Raw genomic sequence first — 18001 nt, 5'->3', positions numbered from 1 at the left:
GGAACGCTTCGCTTCTCAATCTCCGCGATCGACCGCATCACTTTAAATCTCACGTCACACGAGCACGTTAGTCGCCTGTGGATCAGAGGGTTGTAGTGCACCCTGTCGCTCCTTGAAGCGAGGCAGCAAAAGGTGCTGAAAGTTTGTTTTCAGCAGTTAATCGCAGTGTGCAAGCTAATTTATTTCTGTATTTGTTTGTTTGAAGGAGTGATGTGAGACAGTTAATCCATTTACAAGCATCTTTAGTCAGTAACCATGTTTGGATGCTCAGAAATGCAGCATAAATGTTTTAACCTTTGTCTGAATTTGTCTTTTTTGATTGCTCCGTCATATTTACAGAAATTAACTCGCCTTTCCAAATGTCAGTGTTGCTCCGCCGGAACCACTTTCTCATAACTTAATTAGTATGTTAATTAATTATTTTGCTGTGTCATTTGTAAGTTGTCCTTTTAAACCTACAGCAGAAAACATAGGCAAAAAAACCTCTAGCACCATCTAAATGATTAGTTGGATGTCCTAAAAAAGCATAATCACAGTTTAATAAAGATTACCACATGTCATTCAATCGCATTAATCGTTGTTACCAAAGTCATGTCAAGTATTTCTAGAACCAAGCCAGTAAATTACATGTTTACCAACTGAATAATGTTAGAGTTGCCTAAGGGTTGGTGTTGAAACAGGCCTCAGCAACTCTGATAGAGTCAGATAAGTGTGACCAGGACATGTATTTGGGGGTTTGTTATTGTAATTACAAGCAAACCAGTCTGTCTAATCCTGCTGTGCATGTTTCATGTCCCTAAGGTTTCATTCCTTGTACCTTGACTACTCCCCTCTCTAATTCCAAAATGCCACAGGTGTTGATATGATAATCACATGCACATTTTAACATCCTCATGGTCCAAATAGAGTTATACTTGCAGAATTACAGTAAGGTACTAATAATATGGCAACATTTCCGATCCCATCCGCACGACAAATTAAATACTGAGCAGTTCTGTAAATCCATTTTTGATGTCTAGCAGCTTCTTGTCAGTCCTTTAAAATTATTGTCTAAACGCTTGATAGTAGCTGTTTACTGTTAATTTGGTTGTTTTCTGCAGCCGCTAAAGTGAAGTTTTCATTAGAGTCGGACAGGCAGTACAACATAATGTAAGTATACACTGCATGGGCAGTGTTGATTGTCAATGTGCTGGGTGGCCTGTCTCGCCGAGTGCACGCAGAGATTGCAAAGGCTGCAGGGGCCAGGGGGCTCTGAACGCTGACCATCTGGCTCTTGGGGGGGCTGGTTTCCTCACTAGCTGCCTTTGTTCCCTGCAAACAATTGTGACTTAATCTGGGAGGAAATAAGTAAGGCCCTGTGACACCACTCCTGCGCTCAGACAGGTTTCTCTCTTGAGCCTTGAAGGAGACATCTCTTTCACACTTTGCTTTGTGGGGCTCTTAAGTTGGTCCCGTTTGACTATGGGCATGTTCTTTGAGTGGTGACTGTTGTAACTTAACGTAAGATTTTCATTGGACCTACACGGCAAGTGAGTTTGATAAAGTTTCCAAATAGGAAATGTGTTAATCAAGCTAGTTGAACTTTATTTAATTTTTTTTAAGAAATCAAATCAACAGTCTTGAAAGAGGACCTACATAAAGTAATGACACATTACATAATTTTAGCTCGTTCAAAGTACTGTTTTGTCAACCTGGATAATTGTCCCAGCTCTAGTTTTGTCCCAACTCTTATTTAATATTGTTTTATTGTGCAGAAGATCTGCTGTGAGGAAAAAAAGACCAAAAATGCTCCTAAAAATGCAACACATCACATTTGTGGATATGACTGTTTCACCTCCATTTGAACATAAGGCAATTGTCACCAGGGTAACAGATTTATTTTCTCAAATTCTTTCCTCTCTGTCATTTAAGGCGCATCAGGACATCTAATCTTCTCTCTAAGCCATGTGTTTGCTAGTTGGTCCTCTGTAGTTCTCTTACTTTCTTCTGGGGGCGAATATACAAGAAATATGTGGATTTGAACCCCAGCATTTTTGAAATTGTAACTCTATGTCATGACAAAGTATATTACTCATGTTTGATGTAATTACAAGAAGATATACTGTAAATAGCAGTTTATTACCAATCCTCTTAGTAACAGGGGTTTGAGTTGCTGCTCCAGAAACATGATGTTTTAAATATTGATTTGTGAGGCAAAACATTTAATGTGAAACACCCCCACAGATTAGTCATGATCCTGGCTTGGATCACAAAGACACCACTGGGAATAGTCAGCAATGCAGGCAGATGCTTCTCTTGATCCTTTCAGCAAGTGATTGTGGGCTTTTCTGCTCCTGAATGCAGATGGTAAAAGGGGGAAAAAAAATCTTAATTACTGACATTGTTGCTTCAGTTTCAGACATTTTTTTTACTGTGATGTGACACAAGTTAGAAAACAGCTGCTTTTAAAAAAAAGCAATAATTCATGAACATGCTGAGTCAGGAGTCCAGACCCCCTTTTTTAAAATTGTCTTAATTACTCACGTTTATGTTGACATCTAGAAATGACTGAGTCATTAAAAGCCACTCTATAATCTGACCCGTCATAGAAAACGTTTTCTTAAAGAATATTCTCCAAACAAAATACATAACTAAGATATTATACTATTCTCAGTTAGTTGTCTTTATTGCTTAGGTACTATCAATCTATCAATGTCTACTTGAAACTATAATCATTGTTATGCAGGCAATTCAGAATCTGAAGAAGACATTACCTCAACTACCACAACAAGGACATTTTGGACCAGATAATGTCAGTGTGTCTTTGTCAGTCAGACAGAACTAAAAGAGCAGCTCAAAGAAGATCACGAACATGTTCCGCATGGATGCTCGTAAACTTTTAACCTGTCCATTTTTATTGAGGGTCAAGAATGCCAGGAACAGTGTGGTGACACTGGTGGTGTCAGGGTCTTACTAAAAAGGAGAAAAGTATTTACAGAGGGTAATGGCAGAGTCAGGGTTTGATGTTTTTATTTCCATTGCAGGAAATCAGATCTACAAACAATGAAATGAGTTTCTGTTACTCGAGGCACTAGTTTAAGAGTTTGTTGTAATAAATAACGTTTCCAGAATTTAAATGCTATTAAATGTTAATGTATTTAATGTCCTGCTTTAGTTTTTTTCAATAACATATCAATCAGACGAAATGTATCAAATAACAAGAGGACGTAGTCATCTTCTTCAGCATTAGCCACTCTTCAGAAATGAAGCAGGGAAAAAGGAGCAGAGGAGTACGGGGAGGCTGAAGAGGGGAGAATAGGTTTAAACAGATGTGGAACATGAAAAGTGAAGCAAGGCACCTGGATTCAGACAGCGAGTGCTCCACAAGGAAATGCTTTTGGCTGGACAGTTTAGTGAGTGGACGCAATAGTGGTGGAGCTAAATGTGCACTAGACCATATGTACAGTACTGTACGAAGGTGTATGATGCAGTCGACAATTGGATCATTAAAGCCAATCTTACAAAGGGCTGTACCCCTCCCCCGGGTGAAAGGTGATGTCAAAGGTCTGTGACCTCTTCCATTTATGTGCATTGATCCCTCTGGTGGGGGTTGGGTTTCCTCCTTAAAGCTCTCCACCATCAGCTGTTATATCTTAGTTTCACCTGCAGTAAGTAAAACTGTTATTTTCATCATTTGTTTGATTTTTTTTTTTCCATTTTGTTTTAGTTTTATGTTTAAATGCTGCATACTAACTATAATCTATTTTTTTATATAGTGTCTTTGAACTGGACCAGAGTAAGATGTATATTTAAATATGTCAGTATACAGATTAAATTTACTTTTTTATGTGCTGTTGTTATTAAATCATTGAACCTTAATTTTTTTCTCCTTCTGTTTTTCCCTCTTACACACATTTAAGCTTTAAGGTGGTAAATAGCTGCTTATATAGTGCTTTTATCCAAATTGCTTACAATGTTGCTTCTCATTCACCCATTCACACACACACACACCAATGGCAGTGGCTGCCATGCAAGGTGCTCGCCCGACCAACTTGGGGTTCAGTGTCTTGCCCAAGGACACTTCGACACGTAACCAGGGATTTACCCAGTGACCCTGTGGTTCGTGGAGCAACTGAGCTACAGCCGCATTTATTCCTGTTTTTACTGTATTAGCTAAGATGTTGCTCAGCCTCTAGTCCTCTTGAAAGCTCTGTTAAGTGACATTACACTATAATACACTATTTGAAAATGATGTTGTAGTTAATTAAATGTTTACCTGGCCATGAATTTGGTATGTCGGGTATGAGTCCACTTTACTTTACTTTGGTTATGGCCTGTAAAGGGTAAAAAGGATAGTGTGTTTGTGTGTGTGTGTGTTTGTGTGCCTTTACTATATACACGAGTGGCATACGGCCTTTGTAGATTGCATTTCCTGTTGTCTTGTTAGTTATCTCTGATTTTGGCATGCAGGACAGGTTCTTATCTGTCACTGCGGGATCTTCTGAACCTCCATGAATGCAATACCTTCTTCATGTAAGCTCTCTGACAATATAAAACTTGTAATGCCTTTTCCTATCAATACATGTTACGCTATTTTGTGGCATTGCTATGGTGCATTTTGTGAAGCCATCTGAAAATAAATCTAAAACATGCACGAAAAGATATGTGCACCTCCTCTGTCCTTTTTTTATTCTCCTATCCGCAGAAATGAATAGAACTTAATTGGACTCTCTTCCAAGTCATTTTTCAGGAAGTGTGGCATGTGTTAAGTCAAATTGCCTCTTAAGAGAAAGTGCTTTTGTTTGTATGAGTGATTTTGTTGTTGAACTGCCGGTATATCAAGGTGAAAGAGAAGTTTTAATGTCTTGTTCCTTGATTTGAACGTGTTTCTTTTTTCGCGGCTGTAATAAAATGAACTTGTCTGACACCTGTGTCACCTTGCATAGCATCGCAGCAGGATTGTTGCATGAAATGCTTATCTACAATGTTCTACCTACAATGTTCCTCCTTTAAAAAAAAAAAAAAACTCTTGGAGTTTTGTGGGCAGATGACAGATGTGAGCTCATGAAGAGCAGAATGTCCGTGCAGCTCTGTGGAGTGCACTTAGTAATAACATATCCTCATTCTTGCTATTGAAACCTGGAAAGCATCCGGCTGAGAATCTCTTCATGTACAGCTCTGTTATGGAACAGTGTGTTCTCACACCGTGTACTGCTGTATTCCCCCAGCACCCGACCCACCCCCTCTGTACACAGATGCCAACCCCAGTGGAACAGTACCTGCAGTCAGAAATCACTGCTTGCAGCTTGCATGTTCTTATTAAAGAGTACAGTGTGTGCTGTGCCACGGGCCAGATCATAGTACAATCTGCAGCAGGAGAGAAGAGGAAAAGTTAATGGTCGTTAGATTGAATGTCCTTTGTTTTGGCCTTTCCAAAAGTCCGTCAGTCAGTGTTGATTAAGACAGCAGTTAGACAAAGCAGCTCATCATAATCATTCTACATTTACAGTTTTAGTTGCATTTTGAATCTGTACTCAGTTGACATTTCCAGTGCTCTTTTGCTCTTTTGCTATCTTTTGGTATTATTACAAAACATAACCAAATATTATAAATCAGCTGTTAATGAGTTACCACACAAAGTGGTTGTCCACCAGTCCCCCATTTGCTGGTTCGACCCGCGACTCCTCTGTTCACATGTCAAAGTGTCCTTGAGCAAGACACTGAACCCCAACTTAGTGGCTCACGGTGAACGTCGGCCAGCTGCATAGCAGCTCCCCCATCGATGTGTGAGGGTTAGTGTGTGAGATTGTGAGTGCGAATGAGTGAATAACAAGCAGTGTAATGCGCTTTAAGTACCATCAGCTAGAAAAGTGCTATATAAGTGCAGAACATTTACCTTTTAATGATTTTGTTTTTTTTATCTAAAAAACAAACTCATGTGTTGTCTAAGTGTATTGTGATTTATTTGTGTTACACTTGCTTACATGGCAATTTTTTTGCCCCCCCGAAAAAAATAAAAAAACAACAAGAAAAAACCCACCACTTCCTGTGTTTAGTGTGGCTGGGAAGTGGCAGGACGTGGACTAACAACAGCTGGAAACACTCAGGCTTGTAGCCACATTTCTCACAGCAGCATCATTGCCTTTGCCAACATATACTGTAAAATCTCCCTGCCCACACACACAGACATGCACTGACTCACAGATACACAAACACTATCCACAACCTGCCTTACCCTCCCTCTTTATAATGAAAACCAAGGTCACTGTGTGTTGATGCCGCCAGGGTTTGTGGGGGAGAGGGCTGTTTGTAGAGAAAGCTTTTCCATAGACCGTCACAGCTAGTCCAAGGCTTCGGTGACCAAAACCCAGTCCTCTGCTGCGAGTACCCAATGTTCCTCTGACACAAGGGAGGTCATTCTCTCTCTCTCTCTCTCTCTCTTTTACTAGCCCTTTTAACACTGACCGCTCCAGGTGGGATTACCGCACCAATTTGCCAGCCCGTCGTCCTGTTTAAATCCTGTATAAACAGAAGCATGTCCCCATGAGAGGTAGTGACAGAGATGCAATCATTCTGTTTCAGTGCATATAAGGGGACAGGTGGCATTGGAGATTAGGGAGGAAGGGATGTTTTGATTATGTTTTTTTTTTTTTCTGAATCCAGCCACCTTTAGTGTTTCTCCAAGGAGACTCTCCCTCATATGTTGGAAGAGAAACCACATTTATGACATGATTTGGACTCAAACAAGGCTGAGCTGTAGCAGTCTTCAAGAGTTTACCTCCTTTTATTATTTTATTTTTATTTTTTTGAATACGAAATGCAATACATGTCCTGCGTGTGAGTTGTATGTCACACCTTGAACACCAGGATCCCAGCAGCTCTGTAAAATTATTATTTTGGCTACCTAAAAAGGTCATTGTAACCTCAGACTTCTGTCTCTCTTTTACACTGTATTCTTTTTCCTCATGCACATTAGCAACTCAAGTACAATCAGAAATGTGATGAAAATGAAGATTTCTTAACTGATTGAGGCCTTTAATTTTATTTATTTTTTGCTGATAAAGTCAATAGTATTAGGTCATATATTGGTGTTTGTTAAATAAAAGTAATTAAATAGCAACCCCCTGTCAGTTTAAGCTGCGTGAGAGAGATGCTAAAGAAGCTCGACCAACTTGTTTGTCATTGTCTTTCATTAGCTTTTCTTACAAACTATTGCAGACAAGTTTGAATAGAATTCAGATTGCATAGACGAGTGTGTTGCTCCAATGTGTTTTCTCAGAGACTTTATGTAAGAACTGAAACTTTGGGAGCTAATTGTGATCCAATACCTTAAATCCAGTTTCCCTTAAATTGGGTTTACACTTGTAGAATGTCAATTTAATTAGATTCACAACAAAGTAATCTCAGGGCACTTTACAGAATAAATTCAAGATTATAAAAATGTATAGAGAGAACCCAACAATTCCCCCTTGAGCAAAGCCCTAGGCAGCAGATTTTTGCTGTGTTTTCTTTCCTTTTCTGCAAACTTAACAATGCTAAATGCAACATAAGTTACTGTAGGTCGAAACAAGTTCTTAAAATAATAAGATGTTGTTTTTATGCTTGCATTTCTGCACAAATTAACAAACAAGACATGTTACTTGATAAGCTTTGGATGCGCTTGTAACGTTCTGAGCTAAGCTAATTCACTGCTGTGGATAAACTGTAGGCTTAGATAAAATGGACAAACATGAAAGTGGTATTGATCTTTGTAACTCGCAAGAGATGACATTTATTTCTAAATGACTAAACTTCCCCTTCCTACACCTACCTTTCGAGTTTTGAAGATAGGCATTTAACAACAAAGGTAGGCATGACAGAGAGAAGTTGGGTGTGTTTTTTGTTCGTTTGCTTATTTGTTGTTTTTTTGCCATGCCAAAGTATTTCAGGTGAAACTTGGCAAATTCAATGCAAAGAACAAGACAGACAGATACAGCATGTTTTGTTGTTTAATGCAACACTTTGAAATTCCCTTTAATGACCTTGTTACACCACTACTCCTATAAATAGAGGAACACAGCTGAAGTGAGAACATTTTTGGGCTCTTTATTATCCATACATTTGCACTGATCAATTTGTGGCTGAGTGCTTTATTAACCATTTCTTCCTGGTACATGTTGTCCAATATACCACATCTCAATTCTCAAATCTACCCGTAAGTAAATCATCCCATCTCTGAGAGGGACTGGTGCACAATTGAGAGGCACCAGGCTTGAATAGGTTTACTGTCACTTTTTCTCTTGAGCAAGGTTTGTGTGTGGGGTCTAGCCCTCAACAAAGGATAGCTCTACTTCCATTGTCCATTTAAGACAAAAAGAGTCCTGCTGATGCTGTGGCTCTCGCTGCAGTAAGAAGGACTGATGGGAGTTAAGTGTGGGTCCTGTCACCAAGGACAACTTGGTGCTTATTAATCGGGAGTGTGGGGGGTAATGGAAGAATTGTGGCTTGACAGTGAGGGGGGTAATGGGGGTGGGGTGCTGCTGATGCAGCAGTGACACCTGGGGTCAAGAAGAGGGGCATGATGGATACAGTTGATCGCCTGCTAAGGAAGTTTAGAGGCAAAGGGGTGGAGGCTTCTTCGTCGGAACATTAAGAAGCCTCTTTGTCCCGGTGTCACTCAAATGGATTCAAGGTGGTTGAGACTTTTTTCAGGGAGGAAAAGAAAGGAGAGGTCCAACTGTGAATGGTGGCCCTGTGGATGCCGGATAAACACAACAGACCTGTTTCTTGTGTCCTGTGTAGAAGTGCCTCAGTGCTCCTGTGTGGCTAAATTGAGTTAGTGTGTCAGTTGAAGGAACTTTCTAAAGAAGAAGGTTGAGTGGATTGCCTGCCCTTTGTATTTGTGCCTTTGTGCCTACATTATTTCATTTTGAAAATAAGCTTAAAGCATCCAAAATGTTTAGCAACCAAAGTCTTCATCTTAAACATGTGTTTAAATTTTTTATTAGTGTGTTGTCACTAATATCAAAAATGTCTAATGTAGAAACTTTGCGAGATCAGATGACAAATTATAAATCCTTGAAATCCCTCATCAGTATCACATCCTCTCCACTTCAATTTGACAGATGTGACGTGGGAACAGGGTGGAGGGCAGCTCAAACCAGCTTCTGGAAGCAGAACCTGACCCCTTTGGAAGTTGTGTCATCTGATAAGAGCCTGTGTTTTGATAGTGTTGGTCCTCTCATGGTGATGCATTGCTCTCATTTTACACCCCATAACAAGCAGGACTGTCTAAACAACGCTTTGTAGCTGGCACAAGGTTTGCTCAACCATCATCAAACATCTCCTACTCCTGGATAAGACATTAGCTGTAGGCCAGATGTTAGAAGATGCTGATAGGGATTTGTCTTTGTGTACGATGAAATAACTGGTGAATATGTGTCTTCATCTATCTATAATAAGCTGAATTTGGACTTTTCATATAAGGTTGTGGGTAAGTGTTCTAATAAATTAAAATATAAATGTTTAGATAATTGCTTTCACATTTTGTTCTCTTTCCCTCCACTTGGCCTTTACCATTGACTGGCATTTGACCGCTGCCACTGACAGCTTTACTGTATGAAATAGAATTAATTGTTGTCTTATTCAATATGGCTTCGCTGAAAAAGTCTATAAATGCATTAGGCTCCTGTGTCTCTCCTGTGTCTCTCTCCTGTTGTTTGGATTTAGGTGAACTGGCGTTCAACCCTGCAGTGTTGTAAAATGCAGATTAGGTTCACTGACAGGCCTTTTCATTTTATTACACAGTCATGAACAGCATTGTAAACTGTCACTTGTCCTTCATGTTCATTCATTCATTCTATAAGGAACAAGAACCATGGTTGCACCTCTGCACACTGGCATTTTTGTGAAGAGATACTGCTCTTTGAACTTTTTCAGTTTTGTAAGTTGACAGAATGGATCGTGTCATTTTTAGCATACCTGTGCAAAAATAGATAACATTTCCACAACAAGAAAAAAAATAAGGCTGTAATCACTTTTTTCTCGCATAAGATTAAATAATTTGTACCATGATTACGAATCCTTGTTACTATCCATTGTTACTATGAATTGTTTTGATCAACCTCTCTGGTTTCTCTGATTTTTCTTTCAATTGAACTGCAACAATATTAACTATATAAATTCAATAAATTTCTCTTATCACTCTGATCAAAAACTTAAGATAGAACCTACATATCTCAGTTAAGGTAGCATCTATCAGTTATTTTTTCATCACATAGTCAGACGTTAGATATAGTCTTGGTTGAGCATTTAGTTGTCTTGTCCATGAAATTGTCCATGAAATATACGAAATTGTTTTAAAAAATGGCCAGTAAAATTTCCCAAAGCCCAAGTTGAATGTCTTATTATATATTCAGTTTGTTGTCACATACAACTAAAAATCTAATGTTTTTAAATAATATTTATAAGCAATAAGATTAAATATTATTCATGATATTTTTTATTTTGAAGTGCAGTTTGATTCCAGACTTGGCGGCTTTGCTGCTTGTTTGATTTTAGCTATATCAGTTATATGTTAGAAGGCATTAGAAGTTGCTGGCCTTTGTTCATGGCTGAGATTTAGTTTAAGGTTAAATGCCTTTGCCCTTAAACTCATTCGCTAGGCCAGAGTGTGTGGCAAGGTCACCACTCGGATCAACCAGAGTTACCACAAAGGCCGCTCGTTCCCTAATAAACTGCACCACCCTCCAGCCCCTCACAGGCCTTCCCAGCGCTGCTGCCCTTTCACACGCAGCCCCAAGCCTCTTATTTTGAAAGTAGTTTTATAACTGGACTGTAAACTTCCAGTGGCTTAATGATGATGACTTCTTCATCTGCCCCAAATGCTCCTTTTGTCCACCCCTCCTCCAGCCATAGACCCTGCCCCTGTTCCTTCTGGTCCCACAGGCCTTAAACCCTGGTTCACCCCACTTTATAGTTCCACAGATAATCCCTTAGAACACACTCACACACAGACATGGATGTGCGTGCACACACACATACAGCCTCTGGCCATTATCTCCACTGAGCCCTGCTCTGTCTTCCCTTCCCTCTCTTTCTCTCTGTTGCTGCCAACGTCAGCAATGGCATTCAGCTGGAATGTTTGCCTTTGTTTGTATGGCCCAGCAGAAAACCATGAATGACCTTAGCTCATCTGCTATCCTCACTAGCACCAATTTGCACTTCAGGGCCCAGCAGGTAGTCTGGAGGAGAGGATTTCGAAGAAGCCATCCAGTGGTCTGCCAGCCAGATAGCAAACAGTGCGAGCCCCCACACCCGTGGTGTCAGGTAGCCCACGCAATACGCTGAGAACACGCCACTCTGTTGCAGGAACTTTCACACGGGGTCTTCATTGTTTTCTTGTTGTGCTTTCAACAGATGAGCTGCAGGATTGTTTACTGGTTATAAGAAACATGCCAATTAGCACCGTGTTCCATGTTCTTCCTCCACACCTGCTGTAAATCTCTCAGTCTGTTGGCTAAACCTCAGCTGCAGAAGACTTTTAATGGATATCAAAGCCTCAACCTGACATCTAATGTAACATACTAAAGCCAACAGAATGTGTAAGAATATGTACATTTGGTGGGTAAGTGGTTGTCCTGTGCATAATTTTCTGGTTCACCAGGCTAAGCTCTTCTAACCACTGTCATGTTCATCAGCTTCTGAGTCTGCTCAGGACAAACTTTTGGCACTCCTCTGGTAATCCTGGTCATGTGACTCGTCTTTCCTCAGGTGGCGCTTGCAGGGATACTTCCCCTTTGTCAGGGGCTTTGGCAAGAGTTAAATGCAGCGGTGAAGGATGGGCCTAGGGGGGGGGGTGGGCAAGCATTGAAGCTACAATCCTTTGTTTTGTTGCTTTTGAGACCAAAGATAATGCTGGGTTTATTCATTATCTCCATTTTAAATGGGCTTCTAAAGACAAGCCACATCAAAGTCAGGGGGCTTGGGCATAAATCTCACTGACAGCTCTTTTCCCACCGTTGAACTTGTGGCTGTGATCGTGTCAGAAATTCTATGTAGACCTTTCAAGTTACGTCTGGTGACTACAGTTAGGTTATAATATTTCTGTGAAGTGAAGTGTTGACTTTAATGCAACGCTTGAGTCTCCATATATTTGTGGTCCAAATCAGCAATAGGTGGAAATTCTTCACGGTCAAGCCCAATGTTTAGGCAAATGTGGCTGATCGAGAGAAATTAGTGCATGAAAGCCGTATAAGGCCTAATGAGAGCCCTGATTGGCTCATGAGGTGTTTTACAGCGGCCCTCACACTAATCACTAAACCCCAATATAACCATTGGAGAGAACGTGAGAAGCGCGCACACAACTTGATTAAACCAACTGTTGACTGTGTCTGTGGTAATGAACTGGAACAGCAGTCAAATGGCTCAGTGAAGCATAGAAGCTGGGAGACGTTGATAATGAGAGTTTATAGCAACAGAATAAATGGCGACAACTAATGCTTGCATTAATATTTTAGGTAGCTATTTTGTTGTTGGCTTTGTTGTTAATCTCAGTTCATTCATGCTACTCACTCACTTTATCCAATGGGGAAAAATACCATCAAAGAGACACTGAAAAACTCAGTGTCATACTGATGTGCAGGCACATTTCTCTACCATCAATACAGTTTACTTAGACTTCAGTATTTACCCGACACATTCTTGAGGGCTTTGCTTGACATTAATTACTTGGCAGAAAATCCGAGAAAGGAGACTGAGGGCAGTGTTCAGTATATACTGTAATGGGTTTTTTTTTTGTTGCATGCATTCTACATTTAGCTTTGGAAGCATGGAATTGCAGTTGAAATTACTGAGAATGGCTTGTCAAATGTTCAGTTGAGTGGGAAAGTGTATCAGGAAACTGGATGTCATGAAAGGCTCAGGCCTTGAGGATAATTTGACATTTTGCAATGTGCATGTTTTAGCAGTGATGTGACAAATACCTAACCCCACTGCCTTAATGCATGATCACTTGTGAGCCCCTTGGGTATTTCCTGAAAAAGAGTTTCCTCTCCTCTCTGCGGTATCATGATAAGATACTAGAACTAATCTTGAGTATATAATGATATACAATCCCCAACATCTGCCTGTGCCTGTAGATTTGTGGTGCATTTCCGTTTATTTATTTTCACCAGATGAGCCCCTGGTATTTATAGCCGGGAGTAAAAGCCCAGTGTGGGGTCAATCCCAGGCAAGGCTATGAAGACAAAATGCCCAAGCTGACCTGACATTCCTGTTCCTATTTTGCTGGGGACAGATTCTCCTGTCTCTGCATTGGCCCCCTAATAAAAAAGTAAGGTGGGGCAGCAAGAGCTGGGGTGTGAGAGGGAAAGTTGGATCTACAGATTTTCCTCCCTGTCTTGAATGCTTCCACATGACACGGCGGCACCTACGCTGGATATGTTGACATGCTGGGGGTCACACGTGGCAGGGCATGATGGCTGTGTGGCAGCGGTGACATGCAAACTCTGCTCATTGTTTCCCCCCCACAGCTCTGCAGGCCTCTAAGAGCATCTGTCACCACAGGGGGTCAGCAGGGCCAAGATGAATGAGCCCCCATTGAATTCCGTCCCTCCATGGCAAATGGCGCAGGACAGAGGACGGCATAGGGGACTAGTAGGAGGGGTCTGTGTGTTTGTGCATGTGTATGTGTGTGTGTGTTTGTTTGCATGTAAGTGAGAGAGAGGGCGAGAGAGGGAGAGGGAGAGAGAGAGAGGGAGGGTTTCTGCTGTGCTGAGGGAAAGAGTGGGATTCCCATTTCTCTCTGTTAAGGATCATGACACAAAGATGACTTAATACATACCAGAGTGTGAAACTCCACATGCTGCACGGATATCGACTATTTCTCCCCCTTTTCCCCGAAGGATTAAAAATCTAACATGGACTACATTTAAAAAAGAGCCGCCTTCAAACTGGGGATTGGATTTGCACGGTGTGTTCTCTGCTCGAGAAGTCATGGAAGGTACAGGAGAAACTTTTCAAAGTGTTTGCTTTGTATCACATGTGGCCCTGATGTAGCGTTAATGAGATGGGCTTTTAGCACCTAATTTAGACTTTGCAGAAAGATGTTTGTCTTCTTTTCAACTCCTTTCTTACTCCCATCCCCCTTTCTCTAAAGTCTAATGGGCAGTGGCTTTTCACAAAAGCTTTTCTGATGTTAAGAGTTTGCTGAGCTCTTTCCCGCATTTCAGCTGGTAGTGTGGCTCTTTATTGTTTACGCATAACAATAAGGGGAAAACAATTGAGATAATTATCAAATTTCTATTAACATTTTATCTACTGTTATTTTGATGGCTGATGTGCAAAGAAAAAAACAAACAACAACAACCAGCCAGTTAGTAGTTTATTTGTAGTAAATCCTGATTTTCTAGTGACCTTTAGTGTATTAATGACATTTTAAACAAGGTTCAAGTTTAACCGTATCGATTGTTTCTCCACTTCCCTTTATCTATTTCTCAGATATTTAAACAGAATGTAAAACAAACATAAAAAAATGTTTGTTCTACAGTTGGTGTGGAATTGTGTTGTTTTTCACTTGGAGCATCTGCTAAGTGTGTGTCATCAAACCTGTTTAAGATGGGACGTTTAATCCTTGCCCCCTCCCTCTATTGTAAACACTGTATTGTAACTATGCTGTTGAAGGTGAAACAAAAGGACTGCAGATAAGAGCAGGCAGGGTTTACAGCAAGATCAGCCCTGATGGAAAGAGTCTAATATTTAAAAAATGTTTAGGATAAATATTTTTATTATGTTGAGATTTAATTTACAACATTTTATTTAACTATCTTTTTATCATTTTATTTAACTGTGACTTTTTGCATTTTAAAAAGCACATAACCAACAAAAGATTTAAAGAACATAAACATTAATGCTGTTTAATTTCAAATTTACAAACTTTTTGTGCCCATTTCAATTGTTACCCTCATCCTTTTTTCGACATTGTAAAAATGATCTCATTATATGAATTATATGAATATTGTGTGTACTGTATATATTAGAATTAGCCATATAGTTTCATAGTTTATGATAGGGGGGTGTGTGTGTGTGTATGTGTGTGGATGGGTGGGTGGGTGGGGGGTAGCAAATCCATTATGCCAATGAGTGTATGTGTGCGCATGCACTTGGATTACAGAGTTGAAGTGAACCTACCAACGCTCAGATTTAGTTCTACCAGCCTAAACCTGCACGTCAGCCTAAAATTCTCTCAAATGTCATTGCTGGAAAAACAGGATCTTTATTAGAAATCTTGGGTTGGGCTTTTGTTGGCTGACTCCACCATCTTCATCTCAGGAGCCATCTGCGCTTCCTTCTGTGTCTTCTGTCCTTGACGAATAGATAAGCATCAAAATGTTTTAGGCTCTGCTCCCTGACTAATTAGCAGAGTGTCAGACCTTTGGTACGGATTCATGTAATTTGTAAAAAAAAAACCAAAAAAAAAAAACACTGAGGGTAAACATGAACTTGTGTTATAGATCAAAATGAAATAGTAATTTCACCTGATCAATGCCATGTAGTTTTGCAGTAACGAATGAAGTAGCCCAGGAGGGATTGAGTACAGGATTTCTGTAATTTTGTAAGGTTACATTTGATTACCTGTATCAATCTGGCTAATGATTCACAAATAAGTTCCAGTCAGTAAATTTAAGTTGAACCAGCTTGTGCCATTTGAAGGACTTGGACCCCAGACAGGCTTCCCTCCCTCCTTTACACAGCAGGAACACACAGTCACAAGTGATGACAGAATAGATTGTGACAGTCAATGTTTTGAAGGGAACTTTGCTTCTGTTATATCAGGGCCTGAGTGGCTAAACAATACTTTGTCAAGGGGTCAAAGTAACTGGCAAATCCAGTGACTGTGTTTAGTCAGTCCACGACAAAGTAAAACAGCCATTTTATAAAAACAGCCCTGGGGCCATGGTATCATATAGTACGTTTTAGTCTTGTACTAGTAAGTACATATGTCATGGTTTGAGCAGCTCTTAATGTTTGAGTGTCCATAAGTGCAGCCACTCATTTTTCAAAAGGAGCATATTCTTTGGACTGTGGTGACCTGTAACCAGACTGTTGTACTGCTGTCTGTTGCATGTGTGTTTGAAAATAGATTTTAATCACAAAAAAAAACTTACCCGGTTATTTTGATGTTAATGTAAGTTTTTTAAGTTAGTAGTTAATTTTTATTCAGGTTTTATTCAGGTTTTTGGAAAAAAGTGATGAAGAATAAACCAGTTACTAAATGGTTTGTTGAGGTTACATGTTTATATATTAACTTTAAGGTTGAAATGTGGAAACCAAACCACATTATGTTGCAGCTTTACCTTCCAGGAGATATAAAATGTTTCGTTTGAGTTTTACTCCCTTGTTGACACTGGCAGTGTGTGAGGTAATCACTGCTCTCCCTTCTCCCCCCCAGGTCTCAACGCTCTGAGAGAAATGTCTTTGGTCAAAGTTTTTGCTGAGTGGTACTGACCCAGCATGTAGCGGAGGTGAACAAGTCCCTTGAAGCCTAAGAAAAATCTAATATCGTAAGTCACCTAGTTTTTAATGCAGTCTATTAGAAATCCAGCTGTGATTTCACAATGTCTGTGCTCTCATAATTTTCTATGTCTTGCTCTCTCAAATCCACTGAGTGAAGATTCAGCTAGTTTGTTCTGACCCTGTTTCACATTCATGCAATCTGTTGAGGCCACCCAGGATCTGAGGACTGGCCTTGACTGACCCTCTGATTTGCTGAGAAGTGGTTTTAAATTCACCGCTCACTGACATGAACACTCCTACAGAGCGTTTGAACATTAAACTTCTTGTCCCCGGTTCTTCTTGTCCTAACTCAATATGTTTGACCATCCGTCAAGCAGACTACAGCCCCTGACTCACCTGAAATGCCCCAGTAACTTCAACTGACCACAGCAGCCACCTGAGTCATACCTCAGAAACATCCATTAAGCGACCTTTGCCACAGTCACGCTTTGTTTTCAGTTGTGCAGGTGACAAAAGGTCATTTTCTGCGTTCACCTCCGGCCTTCACAAGGTTAATGACAAATCTGTCCACTCAGGGTTGAGGATCAGTCAGGCAAAGAGGCCTCCGGAGCCTCCTTTGACTCCGCAATCGAACAGGCAGTGGCTGCTTAAAAATGCCTCCGGGCACTTAATAACTTTTTTTTTAACCTCTTCTGTGTTTGTTTCTGTGTGCAGCCGTCTTCCTCCATCAGTTAAGCAAGAAATACTGTAGCTTCATTCTGTTAAGCTGCTTATCTCTTTGGCAGCACAATCAGGCATTGTTAATCTTGTCTTTTTCTCTGGGCTGGTCAGATTCCTCCCCAAGAAAGGTTGTTAGGTAAACACAGAGTCTGGAACCTGTCCAGGCGTGGCCAACATTAGGTTTGGGAGGAAAATGGCAGCTCCAACTCGATTCCTCCAGCCCACCTATTATTGCCAAAGTAAAAAGATCAGGGTTTCTGTGTTGTCGAATGACGGCCACTAACTGACATACAGATGAACACAATGGCTGAGACTGAAATTATGTGGATTAGGTGCATTTTTATAATTATCCTAGAGAAGCTCCAACAAGCACACACCTCAATGCACAATAAATACACACTGTTACTTTCAGATCACAGCTCATAGAATGTGACTACAAAATATGTTCAGAAATTTAAGACAACTTGACCCCAACTAAACTCTTAGGTCAGTTTAAGATACAACGTTCAACCTCGTCATGTACATAAAGTGCTATAACAGCTGCCCAGGATCTTTGTAAGACCAGAATGAAGCATTGGAGCTTTTCCACAATACATGAAGTCTTTAAACCGGACCTCCTATGTTGTTGCGTAGAAGATCCACAACTCTGATCTGCAAACACAAAAATGTGTCCAGGGACAAAAACGGACAGTATTCAGGCTAAATCTCCCTTTATTTCCTCTTACAGCTTTTACATCCCACACAGTTTGAACACTCTTTATTACCGTGTTGGGATTAAATACAGATCTAGTGACATGTTTTGACAAGC

The 18001-nt window shown here is 40.3% G+C and overlaps 1 protein-coding gene and 1 long non-coding RNA gene across 5 annotated transcripts in view; one reads left to right on the top strand and one right to left on the bottom strand.

Moving 5' to 3' along the window:
- greb1l (GREB1 like retinoic acid receptor coactivator) overlaps nt 1-18001 on the top strand; it is a 38505-nt gene that overhangs the window by 126 nt on the left and 20378 nt on the right. For 2 of the 4 annotated variants that reach the window (XM_067474455.1, XM_067474453.1), the window contains exons 1-2: nt 13724-13960; nt 16409-16520. The gene's annotated coding sequence lies outside the window, so the exon portion shown is untranslated. Of the gene's footprint in view, nt 1-13722; nt 13961-16408; nt 16521-18001 lie in introns of those variants that run through there. The other 2 variants (XM_067474456.1, XM_067474454.1) reach the window with 2 other exon arrangements.
- On the bottom strand, nt 5-6554 carry LOC137098318 (uncharacterized). Its single transcript, XR_010910599.1, has 3 exons — nt 6215-6554; nt 5259-5346; nt 5-2333 (listed from the first exon to the last, which is right to left on the bottom strand). It is a non-coding gene; the product is annotated as an uncharacterized lncRNA (long non-coding RNA).

This window comes from Channa argus, chromosome 14 (assembly GCF_033026475.1).
Source record: "Channa argus isolate prfri chromosome 14, Channa argus male v1.0, whole genome shotgun sequence".
NCBI lineage: Eukaryota > Metazoa > Chordata > Actinopteri > Anabantiformes > Channidae > Channa > Channa argus.
This window is presented reverse-complemented; position numbering and strand designations above follow the sequence as displayed.